Genomic DNA, 6,136 nt, shown 5'->3' with positions numbered 1-6,136 from the left:
AAGTCCTAAATAATTTTCTAATACTTTTTGAAATGCTAGTAATCTTGCTCAAGATTCCAGGCATTTAGTTCCTTGTGGTAGATGGTCATTTTCTTTTTCCTGCGCCGTATATAACAATCCGAGGGCCTTACCTAAACCCTATAAATTCTCTACCTGTTCACGAAATGGAACACAATTTTTTTAATGTTCCTATTCTCTCAAACCCAATGCTCAGTGAAGTCACAATCATGGATTTACTTAGGGTGATTATGGTGGAAATTCTTGCAAGATTGCCCATCAAGTCCATTTTCCGTTGTAAGATTGTTTGCAAAAGCTGGTACCATCTCTTAACTTCCAATCCTTTATTTGTTAAGAACTATCAAAAAAGATCATCTAGTTTTCCCAGCATTTTGCTTTCGGTGAATGATTCTGTCCGATTTATTGTGGAACTCAAAGATGAAAATGATTCTCAATCCCTATACAGAAACATTGAGTTGAGGCCTATGATTCACCTCCCTTCCACCAATAAGGAAAACTTGACATTAGTTGGTTCATGTAATGGGTTTATGTGTTTGTTGAATGGATGGAGGAATAATGTGGATAATTCGGTTTACATTAGCAATCATCTTTTGAGTGAGTATTTCAAGGTTGAATTGCCCGAATGGGAGAAAAGTTTTTGGAACATTGTTTATGGATTTGGCTTTAGTGAGGCCTCGGGACAGTATAAAGTATTGAGATTCAAATTAGCAGCTAAAAATTTTTTGGGTCGTCCAAAAGCATCTGACTTGGAGGTTTATACTCTTGGAGTTGATGAAAAATGGAGAAATGCGGGCGAGGTTCCAGAGCCTCTGTGGCGATCATTTAATAATGTTAATGTCAATGGTGCTGTTCATTGGATGGATTGCGAAAAAAATGACATCATTTACTCCTTTAACATTTCGACAGAAGAGGTGAATTCCCTGTCAGCTCCGTGTGGTCTGGAAATTTCAATCCTACTTCTTAACGCTAGTAGAGTTGGGGAATTGTCTTTGTTTGTCTGATACTAGCAACGGTCAGTCTATAGATATATGGTGGATGAAAGAGTATGGAATTGCTGAATCTTGGACAAAAAATCTCATATTGAAGGATGGTATTCAACTAGATATCCGTGATGATAGATTTATACCAATCTTAATTTGGAAAGATGGAGAAATATTGATGCAAAGAGATCGCGGCACGCAACTAGTTTCTTACAACCCAAAAGAAAAGAAGTTTAAGAAGGTCAAAGTGTACAATGGATTTGGAGCGACTGGATACATCCCAAGTTTTTACTCACTCAACACTGTCATGGGGGATAGTTTTCAGGTCTCAAATGTTTATCCGAAGACTGAGATTGTTTAGATATTTAATTTGTCTTACTTCCTTCTGGAGTTTATGTTTTGCTTCTATGTTTCTTGTATGATTTAGCTCAAGACCTATCAACTTTACTTTTTCATGGATGCTTTTGGTTTCTGGTACTACAACTCTACCTGTATTAGGAACCTTGTCTGTCTTAACTTCCTAGGTAATTTGCAATGTAATGTCTCTAAACATGCAGTCCTTTTGTTCATTTCATTCTGCGCTTGTCTGAATAGAAAGAACAAACAAAACTTTGCCCTATCAGTTAGGCATGCCTTGTTTGGGGGGTAAACAGTACATGAACTTTTGTGTTAAGTTAATTGGGTACTTCACTTGGGATTGACCTTTCGATGACCTTTCGACATGTCCTATTTCGACCTTAGTAGTTATGCATTTTCCTTAGTAGTTAGTTCGAAGCTATGAGAAATTCAGTCTCTCTTTTTGCGAGCAGAGTAGTCAAAGAATGAACCAAACACGGCGTCCTTACAACCTTTAATTTTAACTTCATATACAGTAATATATAAGATGCTGAATTTTAACTTCATATATAGTTATGAGTTTCAATTATGATCCGCATCTCTCTCCATATTTTTCTACATTTGTTATTCCTCCTCTTTTATCTATTTTAAAATGTGCATTTGAAGCTTTAGACTATTTTTCTAGCGATTTTGCTTCCTCGCTTGAGCTAAGCTCAGCTCAGGTCTCATTATGATCATTCTTGCAGAATGGATTCCTTTGTTTAACTGGCAATTCTGTTTTTGGTGAATATGTCAAAGATTGGCAACTCTGTTTTAACTGGCAATTCTGTTTAAGTAATTATTAGGTTCAGCCATGGTGTGTTCGCAATTGAAAGTATTTACGTTATGGATCACTAGAATGCAGTTGCTTCTGCTCAGACGCGTTATGTGTTTGGATTTTAGTGTGAGTGGGGTTTCATGTCATGACCTTGAGGTTAGCTAAATGAACGAGGAATGAAGGAATTTGTCCCACATAGGGACAAGGAAAGAAATTAGATGTGCATTAATAGAAAAGTCTTGATAAAATAAAGAATTTTGTGGGCGCAACACAAATAGTAATGCTTGTATTTGGGTAGACTATCTACATCACACCTCTTAGGGTGCAATCCTTCCCCAAACTTTGAGTGAATGTGGAGTGTTTTGAAGTAGATGTTAATGTCACGCCCCAAAATAACCCCTAGGCGTGACTGGCTCCCAACAACACCGTTTGCCGGGAGAACTAATTTTTCTATTTATTCCCCATATCTACAAACACTGAAATGAAAACATACACATCACTATGTGCACGAAATAATGATTAACGCAGAATAATTATCCAACAAGATATCACATAGCGATTTGTGAAAACTACAATAGTTTAGATAACAAATCTTTAACCCAAATCCCTGAGTTCATGGAGCATCTAAACAGAATTACATAAGTTCAACTTTGGGCCTACAAACCCAACGAACTGAAACATAAGCTAAAATAACTAGAGATGAATAACAGCCTTCACGAATAATGCGAAGGCTCACCTTAAAGATAGAATCCACACGTAAATACAGTCAGCCACGAGCCCCTGTCTCTGCAACCGTATCTGCACGTATGCAAGTAAGAAGTGAGCTATATATAAATATATAACCCAGTAAGATCATTGACTCGCTACTTTAATACCCCTGGAACAAGTGTTAGAAAATACAGAACACAACAAAGATACACAAACAATATGTACATAATATCTTTTATAAAATAATATCAATAAGATTTTCAAAGGGGTTCGAAATGTCATCTCATAACAACTCAGTCCACACTCACGACTTGTCATAAATGGCAGTGAAGGTGATCGACCTAACACTCCGACAAGTCCACGACAGCATATATAATGCCCGAAAAGTCTACTACGGCAGCATGTACAAGTCCCTAATATATTACGGCAGCATAGGTAATGCCCCTAACATATTACGGCATCATAAATAATGCCCCTAACATGTTACGGTAGCAAAAGTAATGCCCCTAACATATTACCGCAGCTATGTATGCCCCTACAGACTATAACGGCAGCAAAAAAATATATTCAACGCCCCAACCTCACCTCGCGTTTCACCTCTAGTTGATTCACAATACACTTCACAAAATAAATAGCCACATCTTGTCAAAGGCCACATATTCTACTGAATTCACGCTTGTCCCAACACATGGACTAGACAGAAAAATATAATCTTTATAAAGCAAATTTGAAAAGAAAGCATCAAACCTTAAAGTCTCACTTACCTCACTAACAACAAGTTTCCCAACCTTGCAAATGTGAAGAACACCAACCAAACAACCTCCAATTGTTTCAATCTATCAAAAGTATCAAGTACTGATATCAATTATGCTAGTCAGAATCAAGTGTCAAGATCTGCTACTTTCAGTCTTAAAGCTAAACCGCAATAATCTTCACCTTAAACCATGTATTAAAGATAACAATGTCTTAACACCATTGTCCCAACATGATACTATCAGGTAGCTAACTTAACAGAAATCGGGCTTCACGCATTGGACACTATTTGTCCATCGAGTTTAATACTTTTCAGTTTCTCCCATTATTTTTTGATCATTAGAAGAGTCTTCAAATATAATAAAAACTGGTAGAAATAGGAGTTGTAGTAGTAGATAACGATTTTCTTGTTTTTTATTAAATATACCACTATCCAATATTTTAAACCAACATCCACTAATTAACCTCAAATCATTCTTTTCCTTCAATCATAGGTTAATCATTACTCTAATCTCTTTTTTTTTTCCTACACTAATGTACAATTAGCAATAGGATCCTAATAGTAATAGTATTCATTGAATCTTTTCCTTTTTTCAAAGCATTACAAGATGCATAAACTATTTTCTTTTTCTGCTCCTTGATAATGTTGTCTGCACTCCCCAGACTTCCGTTGGTTTCTTTATTTTTTTTTTTAGCCATAGTTAATTATGCTTCTTAAACAAGAATCATAGCAACCTCTATGTAGAGTACACAATAATAATTAGATTTCATACCTGACTATGAACTTACTATTATACGAGCTTTCTATCACCGCGTATAAACAACCAAAAACTCTCTTCAAAGCTATTTCTTTCCAGTTCAAAAGAAAAAGATGGATTGAATAATTTCTTTAGTTGCTTTCTCTTTTTTTTTCTTTCCTACGCAGCTTTCTGCTGCTCCCCAAAATAATAGGATTAGAAAAGCCCTATTAGTAAACTTACAACGTTAATAGCTGAAACTGAAGAAGACTTTTGGCTTGTCCACTTTAATTCCCTTAATTACCATTAATAGCCGGTTATAATTACCAATTAACCCTTCATTAAAAGGAGATAATAAGCTGGCTATTACATTCTCCCCCACTTAAAATAACGTTCGTCCTCGAACGGGTCTAGAATCACACCTGAAGTGTCAAATAAGTGAGGATATCTAACTTGCATCTCCTCCTCAGACTCCCAAGTAGCTTCTTCAGTTGGATGATTTTTCCATAATACCTTGACTGAATCTATCTTCTTCGATCTCAACTGTCGCACTTGCCTATCAAGAATAACTATCGGGCTTTCCTCATAAGTCAGATTCTCATCAAGCTCGACATCCTCTAGCTGAATCTTATGGCTATCATCACGAACATACCGTCTAAGCATAGACACGTGAAACACAGGATGAATTGCAGAAAATCTCGGAGGTAAAGCAAGCCTATATGCCACCAATCCAATTCGGTCCAAAATATCATAAGGACCGATGTATCTAGGACTTAGCTTACCCTTCCGGCCAAACCTCATAACTCCTTTCATGGGAGAAACTTTCAAAAAAAACTTTTTCCCCATTTTCAAACTCCAAATCACGGACCCTTTTATCTACATAGGAATTTTGTCTTCTTTGTGATGTATTAAGTCGATCCCATATTACTGCAACTTTCTCCAATGATTGTTGAACTAAATCTGGACCCAATAACTGTGCTTCGCCGGACTCAAACCAGCCAATTGGTGAACGACACTTGAGACCATATAGAGCCTCATACGGTTCCATTTGAATACTCTACTGGTAGCTATTATTATAAACAAACTCTACTAAAGGAAAATGGTCATCCCAATGGCCACCAAAGTTAATAGCGCAAGCTCTAAGCATGTCCTCCAAGATCTGAATAACTCGCTCAGACTGCCCGTCTGTTTGCGGATGAAAAGCTGTACTCAACTCAACCTGCGAACCCAATGATTACTGAAAAGATCTCCAAAACTCAGCAGTGAATTGTACACCTCGATCAGAAATGATTGTGATAGGCACACCATGAAGCTGAACTATCTCCCGAAGATATATTTCTACCAACTGCTTCGCGCTATAAGCAACTCAAAATGGTACGAAATGGGCAGATTTGGTAAGTCTATCCACTATCACCCTAACTGAGTCCTGCTTCCTAAAAGTATTTGGCAACCCAACAACAAAATTCATAGTAACCCTTTCCCACTCCCACTCCAGAATAATCAACTTTTGCATCGTTCCACCAGGTTTTTGATGTTCATACTTGACCTGTTGACAATTTAAACAACTAGTCACATGTTTCAAAATATCAACTTTCATACCTTTCCTCGAGTACAATTCACGCAAGTCTTGATATAATTTTGTAGCACCAGGGTGGATAGAATATCGCGAGCTATGAGCCTCGTCAAGAATTAGCTGCCTTACATCACCCACAACGGGAACACACAATCTTCCATGACGACGTAACACACCTTCACCATCAATAGTGAAAGATTTAACATCTCCATTC

General features: G+C 37.1%; 1 pseudogene; it reads left to right on the top strand.

The window, feature by feature from the left end:
• The first annotated feature begins 202 nt into the window (after window positions 1-202).
• On the top strand, window positions 203-1,359 carry LOC107846798 (annotated as a pseudogene).
• The last annotated feature ends 4,777 nt before the right edge of the window (window positions 1,360-6,136 follow it).

The sequence above is a fragment of the Capsicum annuum genome, chromosome 11, assembly GCF_002878395.1.
Source record: "Capsicum annuum cultivar UCD-10X-F1 chromosome 11, UCD10Xv1.1, whole genome shotgun sequence".
NCBI classification, from domain to species: domain Eukaryota; kingdom Viridiplantae; phylum Streptophyta; class Magnoliopsida; order Solanales; family Solanaceae; genus Capsicum; species Capsicum annuum.
The sequence above is the reverse complement of the archived record's forward strand: the minus strand, read 5'-3'. Positions and strand labels throughout refer to the sequence as shown.